Genomic DNA, 15489 nt, shown 5'->3' on the forward strand with positions numbered 1-15489 from the left:
ACATGGACCTGCAAATATGAGTATACTCCAATTTCTGAGGAGAAAGATGGCGGGTCCTGGAAGAGAAACTGCTTCAGTTGTCCCAGGATGGTCCTTTGCATAAAGATCTTTCTGTTAAAGAAACTTTAGTCACTGAAGTGGCCACTTTGATTTCTGGCCTATTCTGGGTAGCCAGGATATTTCATGCGTCGCGATGACTATACAAACTGAAAGTGTGAGACCTTGTAACTCTGTGGTCAGTGAGCGCTCCCTGGAAGAACATTAATGTGAAGAGTGAGGTAATTAAAGCTGTGGGCCTATGGCCAAAGGTTAAATTCCCCAAAGCTTTGAGAATTATTAATAAGCAGTTGGGCAAAGAGAAAGTGTAATGTTGAGACAAGAAGCAAAAGGAACTAAATAATGCCAGGTTAATATTGCCAAGTTCGACAGCCAGGGGATATCGTCATATGGTTGACCGATAACAAGTGTCAAGACCACAAAAGTCTACAAATATGGATTCCAATAGACATGAATAATAAAGGCTGTCAGTGCAATTGATGTATTTTGTTCCCACATATTTATTGTAGACTGCTGTTTCTGAATTCCATACACACAAGCCAGCTTGGGAAACTATTGAGGCATAGAGCTTGTCTCTCTATAGTAGACTCTCTCTACAGTTTTTCTCTCTTCTCTAGACTAAAGGGAAAACAAAACTCATCATGGTCCATTGTAGTAGATGACGTTTTAGATATAGTGTGTATACTTGTGTACCTACTGTGTAGATTGACTTTTGATGATGGCCCACGTCCTTTCGAAGGGCTTCAGCTTAGTGGAAGAGGGATTAATGGTTTTTAATATGTGGTTCATTGCGAATACTCAGAAATGTGAAACATGGTAGAAGTGAGAAGTTGCAATAGTTGGGTATGTAAAGTAAAGTAAAGGCCCTCCCATTGATCATCGATTTGCTCGAGCGGGCCCAGTAATATATCCATTGGAGGCTTTGTTGTTACTGTGTTTGGCATATCAAATACATCATGGGGAGCTTGCCAGGCTCTGCCGTGCAGGCGAGAGACTCTCAGTAGCTTGCCAGGCTCCCCAAGAGGGGCGGAGGAATCGAACTCAGGTTGACCATGTTGGCTGCGTGCAAGGCAAATGCCCTACCGCTGTGCTATAAAAGCATGGTGCTGAAATTATTGGTTGGATTAATGATTTCAATATACAAATGGTGGTTTGATTAATCTGTTATTGAGGAATGCTTTTTAAGTGGGGGCTACTATTTAAGACCGTTTGATCTTAATGTATCCAGCTCAGTGGTGAAGCTGGTCTCTACAGTCATTACTGGCCCACAATACCCTGAAACACATGCCTCACATATGAGCACGCCACGAGGAGCACATATGTAAAACCCACTCATAGCATACATGTGTATAAATACCTAATATAATGTGCACACACATATTTTTGGACCATACCTGTAGGTTGTGAATGCTGAGTCCTGGATCTTGGCTCAGGGATCACTCCTGGCAGTGCACAGGGATCAAAGGCAGTGCCTCATTTTGAACCTGCATTAACTGTAAGCCAAGTACATACTCTCTCTGACCCTCAGGCATTGAGAGAGACAGACACACACACACACACAAAGAGAGAGAGAGAGAGAGAGAGAGAGAGAGAGAGAGAGAGAGAATGTGTGTGTGAGTGTGTTTCACAGTGGGTAGATAGCAGTTATCAATTACCTGGAATTATGTCGCTTAATTGGTGATTAACCTAAATCATCTATCCTATTTATCTGCCTCCCTCTCCTTTTCCAAAGGCAAGGGGAATGAAAAGAAACAATTCCATTTTTCAATGGTAAATTTTATCTTCCATCTTCATTCTATTTTTTATACTATAGTGAAAATACTTCATTCTTTTTTATATACTATAGTGAAAATAAAGGGAACAAAATTCCTTGCAATTCCCTCTTCAGGACTAGACAGAGCATAAGGATCAAAAGATATCCCCCCCCCCACACACACACACCACCACCACCACCACCCTTCCCTTCTCCAGTTCCTTTGAAAAGGCAGTGAAGATACCCAGAGTCCAGCTTTTACCAGAAGAGCCTGCAGCAGGCAAAGGTCAGGATCCAGGAAGGAACCCAGAGTCCAGAGAGAAACTAAAGAGATATATGGATGGATGAAGGCCTATATTGATCTCTCTCTCCTCCCTGTCTCGGCGCATGGAAATATTCTAGAACAATGTCAGGAAAGCTGATGGCCTAGGTGGAAGACACTTATATCAGATTTCAGAGGTAAGAAAATAGCCAGCTGCCATCTGAAACTTCCCAAGGTGCTGTGGAAAGCCATCAGGTCAGCTTCATTATGGAACCTTGGGAAAATTCTATGCAAAAGCAAGCTTCATTATCTGACACTTAAATGGACCTAGTTGATGACAGGTATTCAGCTATATTATTTTTTGCATATTAAAAACTATAAGCATAGGCAGGAGAAATAAATAGTACGAGGATTCAGGTCTGTGCCTTGCTGTCCAACTTGAGTCAGAAATCTGGCACCATACGAGTCCCCTGAGTACCATCAAGAGTGATCTCTGTGGGGCTGGAGCAATAGCACAACGGGTAGGGCAACCTTGCAAGCGGCCAACCCTGGTTCAATTTCCAGCATCCCATATGGTCCCCCGATTACCATCAGGAATAATTTCTGAGTGCATGAACCAGAAATTACCCCCTTTGCATCCCCAGGTGTGACCACAAAACAGCAAAAAAAAGTGATCCCTGAACACTAAGCAGGTAGAAGTGCTAAGGTTTGGTGTGTGTCCCCTTCCCACCAATTTCCCCCACAAAAGAACACAAAACACTGTGCAAATTTCCACCTAGAAAAGGTATTATGTAAGCTTTTGAAATGTTAACATCTCTATATTTTGTATATGTATAATATGAAGTGATATGAAATGTAGGGTAGTGGTATAATAATAAATATATTCTTATAATTACTTAACAAGTAATCATTTATTATTATAGATAAGTTTTGATAGGGAAAGCTGGAGAATCATAAATATCATGAAAATAGGAATTAAATTTTCAAGAAAGCATAAATTTAACGCTTCATAGTAGTATGGTTATCTGAAGGGTTTGAAGAGAAAAGTAACTACAAATCTCTAAAAGTTGAAAAAAATGAAAATGGCAGAAGACCACATCAAATAATCAGCAATATTTACTATATCTGACAAAGAATTATGACTGTGTATTATAAACAGAATCCATATTTTAATCACATCACAATTCAGCAAATTCATAGCTGAATCCATGGAAAACATTCTTTACTCTAGCTGTAATCAAAGAGTTTGAATTTTAAGTCTTAAACTAATTCAAAATTATTTTCTGATCTTTTTTAGGCCACCACCGACAGAACTCGGGGATTACTCCTGGTGGTGTTCACAGGACATGAGGCTTAAACTTGGGTTGTTTACATAAAAATCCCAGACCTTGTCAATTGTGCTACGACCCTGGCCCCAAATTTTAGTCACTAAAATGCCTTTGCTCAAATTCATTTAATAAAACCAAAATAAATTACGCATTTCTACTTTAAACATTTTTGATCACACAATTGACTTGTTCTTATAGAAAACATTGAATAGTTCTGCAACTTTATTTGATTTCTAATCAGAAAGCTTTGGAGAAACCAATAAAAATCCCTTGATGCAGTCACAGAATGCTACTAAACAAAGCACAGTGGGAGAGATCACTACAGAGTCAGGATTTTCTATACAGTCAAGACCTTTCCAAGAGTCTCCTTGGCATGTGGATAAAACTGCTCTTGTTAGAGGATGAACATTTCACCTAGACTTGGGCTGAGCTCCAGAAACACACTTTTAATCCAAGAGATCTGCAATGGAAGGGAGGTCTCCAGAAGCAAGATTTCATAGGACATCTGGTCACTAGCCCTGCGCATCTCCTTCCCCTCATCTCCATGCTCTGTCCCCTTTCTCAGGAACCCGGATCCTGTTATCCTTGGCAGAAATTAAGAACTGTGTAAGTACTATGGCTCCCTTATGAGAACATTATTACCTGTTTTTTTTAAACAATGACTTTATTATTTATTTTTTTAATTTTTATTAGTGAGACACCATGAGGTACAGTTGTAGACTTACAAATTTTTGTGCTTCGGTTTCAATTATACAATGATCAAATACCCATCCCTCCACCAGTGCCCATTTCGCACCACCACGGATCCCAGTATACCTCCCACCCCCCATGCCCTTATCCCACCCTGCCTCTGTGGCAGGGCATTCCCTTTTGTTCTCTCTCTTCTATTGGGTGTTATGTAGAACAGATGACTGGTTAAAGAAACTTTGGTACACAATGGAGTACTATGTAGCTGTTAGAAAAGATGAAGTCATGAAATTTACATACAAGTGGTACTACATGGAAAGTATCATGTTAAGCGAAATGACTCAGAAAGAAAGGGATAGACATAGAAAGATTGCATTCATCTGGGTAACATAAAGTAACAAAATAGGAGATCAACACCCAAGAATGGCCGAGATTAGTACCAGGAATTTTACTCCATGGCTTGGAGGTCAGCCACATACGCTAGGGGAAAAGGGAGCTCAGATAGAGAAGGGAGCACCAAATAAAGGGTGTTGGGAGGATCCTCCCAGGATGGGAGAAGCATGCCGAAAGTAGACTATAGACCAAACATGATTGCTACCCATTGCCTCTTTTGCATACTTGGATATTTTTTTCTCAACTATCCCCTCTGAGAATGGTTTTGGCTACCCTCTTGCCCCAGAATAAGCCAGAACCCCTGGGATTTCTCTTGTATATAAGATTGTAGGGTGAAAGTTCAAGTCTTATCAGTCATATTTGTGTAATAGCCAGGGTTCTTGAGACAGAGACACTCACATTTTACCCATATCTGTGTTTGATCCATGTTTTCTTGGCTTTTTCGGCCATACCTGGCCAGGCTCAGGGCTTATTTCTGGCTCTGTGCTCAGAGATCACTCCTGGTGAGCTCAGGGGACCATATATGGTTCCAGGTACCAATTGGGGTCTGGCTCATGCCAGACAAACACCTGATTCCGTCTCATCTCTCCAGACCATGGCTCAGATTGTTTTCAGGGCAAAGAACATGTGCAGAAGTCTAATGAACTAATTAAATTTTGATTCCAGCAAGACTCTAAACCATAAATTTCATATATGGTGGTAAGCCAAGAATCTTAGAGACAAAGGCAAACATGAAAGTGTCCCTAAGAAAAAAAGAAGCACTTAGAACTACCAGGGAAAACAGCTGCTAAAAACAAGCTCATCTTCCAAAAGATACACCATAAATGACTTAAACCCACCATAGAGCCAGCAAACAGGACAGACGAAAGCACACATTTAATGAGAACTCATTAACTGTAGAGAAAAAATAGCTATATGGTGAGGCAGTGTCTAAACATCATGGAGGCTAGTTTTCCTTAGTGTTCCTGTTTTAATTTGTATAGCAACTGTTATTCTTATTGGCTATTCAAATATATGATACAAATTTAGTTGTAATTCTTTCAGAATGGTAAATGTTCTACTCAAGAATATCAATCCGATGATGAATTTAAAGAGAAGTTTGAAACAATTTGATTTTAAAATAATGCTTTCGGATTCTAAAATACATTAACCTTACAGGTGAATTAATATATCAAGTATTCAAGGATTTTTTTTTTCTTTTCAACTTACTTTTGGCAACTTTTGTGTTTGAAGTCTTTTAAATCAGCCCACACATATTAAAACTTGTAAGCAGAAGGATTGAGAGCTGTCATTCTGAAATGTCATGTCTGTTGTCTGTGGTTCATGAATAATTGACATGGAGATTACCTTGGGAAAATTGCAATTAGCCTTCTCATTAACATAAGAACAGCGAACAGTAGGCTGCATGGTGAATGCTAGATTTTAACTTAGGTATTTACTCAAGAGATAAAAAAGTTTATAATAGGACCTCTAATGAAAAATTCATTAGTTCACTGTGATATCCCAAGGGCTTCTGAGTAACTTCATGAATCAGTCATTGAGAAAACCAGAAACACATATTCCGTTATTAATTTATACTTTCAACTACCTGTGATTGTTCAAAGAACAAAAAAGGCCAATCTGGAGGTAACCTGTGATAAAATGAAGTGAATAGCAGTAATGGGAAATAAGCGCTATTGATTACTGAGAGCAAAAAATCAATTCTAAGAAATGTACATAAAATAAAAATTTCATGTGTAACTAACTCTGGAATGAATTTTAAATATGTGAAACCCAGATGATGATGATAAACACCATTAGTATTCAACATATTTGCCTTAAACTTGATATAAAATCTCATAGGAGCATTGATATACATAAAAAAGGAAATGCTTTTTATCCAAATGTAGTGGTAAAAGGATAAAAAGGGGGTGATGTTGAATGAAATGCACATTAAATTTCAAAAGTGTCTATCCCACCTATTTATAAATTAATATACTCGGAGATTAAGAGCATCCCACTCTAGAAGGGTCTTGTAAAGTTACACACAGTCCAAATATGATTAAATAGGACAACTCTTAAGCATTCAAGCTTTTACCCTTGGAAGTATATATAAACATATATATGTATATATATGGATGATAACATATAACACTTAAGTCATATTGTTTAATATTCAATTATATCAGTTCAGTAACAATTAAGCATATCATAAAATTCATAAGTTCTTTTTATACTTAGTACTTAATAACAATGGATATTTAACTATATTTGAAGCACAAAATATATTTCATATATGCGTGGAGCAATAGCACAATGGCAAGGCACTTGCCTTGCATGCAGCCAACCGGGAGCCAACCCCGGTTCGATCCTCCTCCCCTCTTGGAGAGCGCAGCAAGCTACCGAGAGTATCTTGCCCCCACGGCAAAGCCTGGCAAGCTAACCGTGAGGTATTCATATGTCAAAAACAGTAACAAGTCTCACAATGGAGACGTTACTTGTGCCCACTCAAGCAAATCATTGAACAATGGGAGGACAGTGCTGTGCAGTGCTATATATGTGGAATTCTTTCAAAGGAATGAAGAGCTGGGCTTAAAATTAAAAATAAGCAGTCTTCTGAGCCAGGGCTACTAAAACACACAACCTGTTTCCTTAGCTTGTCTTCTCCCAAACCCTCCTATTAAAAGAAAGAAAACGCGATGGCTGAACTCACAATCTAAAAACTTTATTTAGATTTGCAGATAAAACAGACATGCATAGAGGAGCTTGGCCACGGAGTCAAGGATCACCCCAGAACCCAGCAATCTGCAAAGCCAGTCCTTTCTCAAAATAGATTTTCTCTTTACCTCTACACACTGTTCTCATGAGCAAATATGAAAACACCATGTTCCAGACTGCTGGATTGTTACTTTTTAATCCTATTCTCAGCCTATCACTTTTCCCCTGCAGTGATTGAATGCAGGGGACCCCCTCTTTTATGATCTCATATGAGTGTTCTATTTGCACAGAGATTTGTCCATGGGATGGCAGAGGCTGAGAGTGGGTGCTACAATTCCTGCCATATCTGAAGGCGAAAGATTCAGGAAAACGCAGGCCCTCAATGCATTAGTTACGGGCCATTCATACTCTGAAAGAGAAATGACCCAGTCCACCAACAGAAATACCATTTCATCATAAAACACCTTCAAGGACACACCCAGAGATAAACTTTTATCTGGATTAACCCCCAGCCAGTCAGGCTGATTTTGCAATTAACCATTACAGAAGTCAGCTGGCCTTTTGTTTGGGCAACGTGGTTGATAGTCCTGGAGATCTATCCTGTGTATTCCAGTTTTCCAACTACTTACCTAATTCTATATTTTACTATATATGTGGCAATATAAATTAAAAAGCCTCAAGAAGATGTGGCAGTCAGTATTTAGTATTATTACTCTTAAGACAGGAAATATGATTTTATGTTCAGTTGCAGAGAGGAAACTTGATCAATCAAAAATAAAAAATCTCAACAATTATCATTAAGTCTCATTTTTTTGGTTAGTTAAAAGATCTCAAAAAATCCTATTTTCAAAAGAAAATAATACCTATGAACTCCAAATAAAGCAGTGTCATTGAAGAAAGCAGTTTTACACTTAATTTCTATATTGGTAATATGTTTCAAGCCTTTTTGTTCGTTATGATGCCTCATTTATTTTGCCCATTATAAATATACCACTGAATGTGATCATTGAAATATACCCATATGACAGCATAAAACATATTTTAAGAGCATTTTATCTTTTGATACAGAAGATTTAAAATCAAATAGCTTTCTTCATTATTAGAAAAAAAGTCCAAGACTTTACATATGGGAAATCATTTTCCTCTAGAGAAAATAACCTGAATTTTAAATATAAATCTTTTAAAAGTTTTTTTTTATAAGATCACTGTCTCTGAGAACCTCTTAATTGATGTTATAAATATTTGCTTTATAGTAGGGAACTACTTAAACCAATCTGAGGAAACCAGAGACTACTTACCACAGTACTAAGAGGAAGATATAGTTCAACAAGCATTTACCTCCTCACAACTAAATCAAGAAGAAAAAAATATCGCTTAAAAACTGCATTATAAGTGTTCCCAATCAATGGTGCTCAGTCTGCATTTCTCTCCGCAGATAAGTTTGAGAAATTAGCATGACAATAAACATGAGAAATATTTCTTTACGTACACTTCCCTTTAAAATATACCTATTTTATATTTGTAGTATATATTATATATATTATATCACGATCACGACCACCCTGTTGTTCGTCGATTGCCTCGAGCAGGTGCCAGTAACGTCTTCTTCGTCCTAGCCCTGAGATTTTTTTTTTTTAAAGTGCCATATTCAAGGCTTTTTCAGGGTTAGGAGAATGAGACCCATCATTGTTACTGGTATTTGGCATATTGGGTATACCACGGGGAGTTTGCCAGACTCTGCCGTGTGGGCATGTTACATTTGGTAGCCTGCCAGTTTGACCAAATTAGGAATGAGATGATAAGATGTCTTATAAGATGATAAGATGATAAGCTTCCAGGAGCTGAGTGTGATGATCTCTGGATCCTGGCCGTTGTTGGAGTTACACGGCAGTTGGTGGGTGTAACTGTCTAGTTACTGGCAGGTCCAGTCCCAAACTGTACAGGCTTGGAGATCTCAGCCCCGGGTCCCACACACCTGGGTTCCTCTGTCAGTTCTTTTATGCGTGAGGCTCATCCAAGTGTGTGGAGAGTGCTCCCAGCATGGCCTTGTCTGGGCCTCGGTGGTCTTCAGCTGTTGGGCCCTGGTGGAGACAGTCAGGCATAGGGTAGGAGACTCTGTCTTGTTCTCTCCCAGGAGCTGAGTGTGATATATAAAATATATATAAAATATATATAAATATATATAAAATATATTTTATATATTATAAAATATATATGTGTGTATATATATATTGCTTTTTGTGCCACACCCAGTGATGCACAGGGGTTCCTCCTGGCTCTTCACTCAGAAATTACTCCTGGTGTTGCTCAGGGGACCATATGGGATGCTGGGAATCGAACCACGGTCAGCCACGTGCAAGGCAAACGCCCTACCCGCTGTGCTATCCCTCCAAGCACAGCAGGTAGGTTGCTTGCCTTGCAGGCAGCCAACACGGGTCAACCCGGGTTCGATTCCTCCACCCCTCTTGGAGAACCCGGTAAGCTACAGAGAGTATCACGCCCTCATGGCAAAGCCTGTCAAGATACCCTTGAGGTATTTGATATGCCAAAAACAGTAACAACAAGTCTTGCTACTGGTGCCCGCTCAAGCAAATCGATGAATACCCAAAGGACAGTGCATATAAATATAGACATATTTATAGTAAATAGATATATTGTATATATACATAGTGCTGCTAATAATTTTAATAACCCAGAATTTGAGAATTTCAGATTCTCATGAAAGACTCATTTTACTGCAAGCACTATCAAATATCATCAGCATCTTCAAATATTACCCATCAAATGCATATTGAATGCCAATTCACTTGGAGTTTACTCGCTAAACTTCTGGACAATATTTTGTATATTTTGGAATGTTTTTGTATTATCATTTTTTAGTTTATTTTACAAATATATTCAATTATTATAAAACTGTGCTTTAACAACATAGATAGATATACATAAGCAATTTAGTTATTCGGTTTCATGTTATTTGTACTAACATGTCCCATTTTACAAAGTAAAATTTTCGTCTGACATCAGGTTGGTTCAGACCACCACCACTTCCAATCTACATGATTACAGCACTTTTCCACTTACTCTGATCCAACAATTTTTCCCAACGATACTTTTAAGAAACCATAAGTAGGGTCACGTAATTTTATTACTCAGATTTCTGCCATGGATTCACATAGCACTTAAAGACAAGCCATTAGCAGAGCTTATAGGATTTATCCTCATTGGCTCTTCTAACCTGACCTCCAACAATTCTGCTTGTCTGAATCAAGCATAAATGTGCAGGTCTCTGCAGCTCTTAGAGCAAACTCTGATCCTCTTTAGCTTAGAATAGCCCCAACTTCTGCTCTGGGAAAAATAACTCCTTACAGTTCCCTCTCTTTTCCACTTAGTCTTCGGACAAACCAATCCCATTTCAAACCTGGCATAATCGGTGTATCCAGTGCCCATCCCATTTCCAAACACTCAAATGCACCAGCAAGATAAGGACATTTTAATCTTTAAAAAAATTAATTTGATTTTGAATTATATCAGTCATTTATTTACATACTGCATGGCATTGCTCTGGTCTGCAGCAAGAAAGGTAAGGTCTATGATTTTGTTAGACTGAATTCTATATCTCTAAAGTCTGTTTCAGTGGCTAAGAAACACTGTGGGTTTTAAAATTTTTTATTATTATTTTTTAATTCTTTTTTTAAAAATAGTTCCTATGGGGTTAAAGGCACAATATTTATTCAAGAATAATTCTGTCAGAACTTTTGTGATTCAATAAATAAATATAGGAATAAATAAAACTATGAAAAAAAAAACTTTTGTGAGCTCCCACCCAGAGAGCAATTATAGCAGCTAAAGGTGCCTGTCTTGAACCAGGCAACGCACAGCACCACCTATGGGGCCATCGTGAAAGCACTTAGCACCCTGAGCACTTCTGGAGAGACCCATGAGCACAGAGTCAGGAGTAAGGCCTGAGCACAATTAGGTGTGAAACAAATAAGGAACAGGAAATAAAAATTATTACTTGTAGATGTTATTAGTTTAGTTGTTGTTTCGGGGCCACACGTGGTGCCACTCACCAGTTACTCCTGGCTTAGCATTTTATCATTCATCATTATGAAGAAAGGTAATCAAATTGAGACCTTTATATATATAAATGTACATGTAGTTAGTAGCTCCACAAAGGTCTTGAGTATTAGATCGAATAATCCAAAAGCAAATTAGAGAAATGTTTTTTCATTTTTTTTAGGCAAAACTGATAGAAAATACCAGGTAAGGGATTATACATAGAAACATAGATTATACATAGAAGTTTTTTTTTAGATTTACAGTTCCAATACAACTAAAATTCCGGTAAATTGTGGACGGAATGACTGAGAATAAAAAGTAAACAAACTCCAGGAAAATGGGACTCTAAGGAGATCTAGTAATCAGTAAATCCTAAGTGCTTCTTCGATATTGCTGACTGCACCATTCGACTCATAGGACCAAATGATGGGGGTTGGGGGTGAAGAGTTCATTTATGTTCTTCTGGAACGAGAGCACAGCGGTAGGGCATTTGCCTTCCACACAGCCAACATGGCCGACCCGAGTTCGATTCCTCCACCCCTCTCGGAGAGCCCGGCAAGCTACCGAGAGTATCTCGCTCGCACGGCAGAGCCTGGCAAGCCACCCGTGATGTATTCAATATGCCAAACACAGTAACAACAAAATCTCCAATGGAGACGTTACTGGGCCCACTCAAGCAAATTGATGAACAACGGGAGGGTCTTTACCTTTACCTTTACCTTTACCTTTACCTGTTTTGAATAACAACTCAAAGTGTGACCATAGAGCCATCTATTACAAGAGTTTTAGAAACCTTCTAAGAGACAGGTGGAAAATTAAAAACCAAAAGAAATGAGAGGAAAATAGGGCAGATCAAGATCCAGAATTAATTTGAACTGTGTCAGGTTCAGTTCTGAGAAATTGATATTTGGAAGTTGTCAATCACGAAATATGCTTCTTTCTATACCATATTCTCTTTGACCTGAGGCATCATCTCAGTGAAGGCTTCACAAAGTCTCTTCTCATTAATTATTTGCTCTGTGTTAGGCAACTATCACCACAATGAAGCTGCACACAGACACAGATATAAATAAATAAACCGCTCTCTAAAGGAAGCTGCATGTAAGTCAAACTCTGATTTCTCACTCCTGTGTCTGTGGTTTGTGGTTCAGTTGCTCTAATGCTGTGATCAATTCTCGAGCTCGGGTTTGGCACAGTTTTGTTTTCTCGAGAGTATTATGTAGGATTAATTCACCAGTTGTTACTCCGATTTTTTTTTAAAGTTTTGTGTTTCATGTCACTGTTTCTCTATACCTCAGCCCCTCGCATGCTTCCAATTGCCTTATAACAATGAACATACAAATGAGCAAGAACCGATTTAGCATAAATAAGTTCAGAACAAGTGTAATGGGACTGCAAATAGTGTAGATTAGAAAACAAGCAGTCAAGTTAGTCACAGTTAAAAATAAAACAACTGTCATTGCTCAGAGTCTTACCATGGAATATGGGTTTGTTACGGACAGCCCTGATGTAACAGAAGAATCATATGCCCAATTTATGAAATGAGTCAAACACTGTCCTCCCATTGTTCATCGATTTTGCTCGAGCGGGCGCAGCAACGTCTTCATTTTCAGACTTCTTGTTACTGTGTTTGGCATATTGAATATGTCACGGGGAGCTCACCAGGCTTTGCCGTGCGGGCGAGATACTCTAGGTAGCTTGCCGGGTTTCCTCCAAGAGGGGCGGAGGAATTGAACCCGGCTCGGCCAGGCTGGCTGCGCGCAAGGCAAACGCCCTGCTGCTGTGCTATCGCTCTAGCCCATGAAATGAGTATACTTGCTAAAAAGCATCAATGCTAACTTAAAGATTATAAAGAAATTCATAACGATTCTATCCAATTTATAGATCATTTAAATCTAAACACAACTGTGTAGTCTAAGAAACATAAAACCTGAACCTATACCAATGTATTACCACACTGCAATACGGTGACCATATACAAGGAGTGGGCCAGTCCCTTGATTTGACTGACTGCATAGACACTGTGTGATTCCTAATGGCTTCCCTATTCCTGTACTTCTCCATCTCTCTAATGCCGGGTTAGAAGCTACTCAGAGAGCCATGGCAAGGCCTTAAAAATGTTTCCAGCACGAGATTATCAACTTGCCCCATCAAGTATCCATTGTTCATTGTTGAAACTCAAGATGTGCCTTCAGAATCAAATTCAAAAGAAGAAAAAAGCTTTACACAGCAGGCTGACTAGTAAAGTTGTTTAAAAATCTTGTCCTTAAGAGGATAATGGAGATAAGGTGAGTAAAACTGTTAACCTAGCAATCAGAAGAAAGTACTATTCCTACTTTGTACTTTGTAAAAGAAAAATAACTTTTTTTTTTTAAGAAAGCCCTGATTTCTAAAGTGATGTTTTAAGAAGACTAATCGGAGTAACATTCTCCTACTGACCTCAATTGGCAAGAAGGTAACAAATTGGTCCTTCTTGCTGTGAGAGAAGAATTTTCTATTTGAAGGGGTGGAGGGAATAGCATATAATATCAATGCCTTCAAGAGTGTCGAAGAAATAGCTAAGAGGAAGAAGAACCTCTGGCTCCGGGCACATCTCTTTCATTCCACTGTTCTTCCTGCATAAATATACGCCTCAGAGACCTGGGTCCTATGCAAACAGGATGAGAACGCTATTTGGGTCTCCCAAAGAGGAATTAAAAGAGCTATGCTTGGAATATCACGTTTCACTCAATTGAGAGAAAGAATCCAGAGTTCCGACCTCCGTCCACAACCAAGAATCAGGGACGGTGTCTCATTTGCCAAGGTGTCGAAAATCAGATGGGCTGGTCACGTAATGAGATTTAGAGACGACCGCTGGACTAGAGCCGTTACCGACTGGATTCCACGGGATGTCAAAAGACCGTGTGGCCGCCCACCTAGCAGATGGTCAGACTTCTTCATCAAGATCATGAACGATCGGTTTGAGGCTCTTCGTGTTCCTAGAACAAACATACACCATTGGGCTACACTATCACGCGACAGGGACAAATGGTGCCCGCTCGAGCAAATCGAGGACTAACAGGAAGTTAAGTGATCAAGTGATCAAATGTTGCATAAAGGAGCTTACAAGGTATGGGATGGAGAAAGGAATGCATAATAATAGGGATTAGAGAAGTCAGGGACAAGTGATGTTATTTAGCACTGAAAACTTTAATCAGAAGAAAATTTTATGGGGGGGGTTACACAGATCCAAAAGTTTTGAACAACCCAAGTGTGTCCAATCTACATATATTTGATTTCCTGAAAAAAATGCCATGTACAGATTGTTATCTGATCCTTTATTAAGAGTTATCCCTGGATATAAGGGGGGAAAAGGGCAAGGCTGTGTTTACTCAACATTATTAATTTAGGAGATATTTCTGAAAGATATGCCAAAAGGTATGAATATATATATATATATGGCTTTTGAAAAATAATTAACAGGTTATCCCATATGCCCTCCTCCTGTCATAGAAAGCCTAACTTAGGGAAATTTTCACTTTCAGTGAGTGAAATTCTGAAACCGTGGAACATTACAGCATCATAAAAGAGGTCAACTTTGCTTGTATAAAAAAGGAACATGGCTAACTCTTCTTCAGGGGTGAAGGGAAGCCTTTTAATTGGGCTCTCCAACCACTTCCTAATTCAGACGATCTATTTGGATCAATCTATTTTTTTTAGCACAATTATATTAGTGTCCTGTGGCTACAGTCCCATATTACCACAAACTTGGTGGCTTGAAACAAACAAACCTCATCCTCCCGAAGATTAAAGGTCCGAAGCCTGAAATCAAAGTGTCAGCAGCAGGAGTATGGCCCCTGAAGAGCCTCTTAACATGTCAAGTTTCATTAAATCTTGGTGCTAAAAGCAGCAGATTGTATAGGACCTCAGACGTGGAGCACAGAAATCTAAGTCAATACCATTTCCTTAGCAAAGTGATGATGGGGACTCGTGGGGCCACCTTGTGAGACAACACGGAAAGCATTCATTCTCGATTTACAGGAAACGAGTGCAACCAATGGCACGTTGGGCAAGAGAAGTTGTAGAAGGGCTCTGAAGGGTGATGCGTTAGCCACTCTCCTCCTTGGCTGTTCCTGAGAGGGAATGAAGACAACTGAAGCCCTCCACATGCAGGCAGGGAAGCTGTTTATTCCAAAAGCAGGTCACCTGGTCTAGGCGCCATGTCCCACCTTCTCAGGCAAACGACTTCTCCTCAACCAGTCCTAAGTCCAGTG

This window comes from Sorex fumeus, unplaced genomic scaffold, assembly GCF_029834395.1.
Source record: "Sorex fumeus unplaced genomic scaffold, SorFum_2.1 ptg000099l, whole genome shotgun sequence".
NCBI classification, from domain to species: Eukaryota; Metazoa; Chordata; class Mammalia; order Eulipotyphla; family Soricidae; genus Sorex; species Sorex fumeus.